Below are 335 nucleotides of genomic sequence, written 5' to 3'. Positions count from 1 at the left end.
TGGTTAATAGTGACAGACAATTGAATTTGCAATCCAAAGTAACCATTTCGGAAAAGGATAGTGGCGGATTTCCCAGGGGGAGGGTAGGCGGTTTAGCCCCCCCCCCCCCCCCCCGCAGCTCAATAGAATCATCGTTGTGTATCTGTAATGTGATAACTGGTTGTAAAGGGGTCCGGGGAGCAAAAATGGGTACTATTTCTGAAAAGATGACTCCAATTTGTTTCAAATACAAAAAAATGACAATCTTTCCCGGATGGGAAGGGGGAAGGTCCCCCCCCCCCAGTTGGATAAGTCACTGGGAGAACGTCTCTGGGAGAAATATCCGATGTTTTTAA

This window comes from Patiria miniata, unplaced genomic scaffold (genome assembly GCF_015706575.1).
Source record: "Patiria miniata isolate m_02_andy unplaced genomic scaffold, ASM1570657v1 HiC_scaffold_3, whole genome shotgun sequence".
In the NCBI taxonomy this organism is placed as follows: domain Eukaryota; kingdom Metazoa; phylum Echinodermata; class Asteroidea; order Valvatida; family Asterinidae; genus Patiria; species Patiria miniata.
This window is presented reverse-complemented; position numbering follows the sequence as displayed.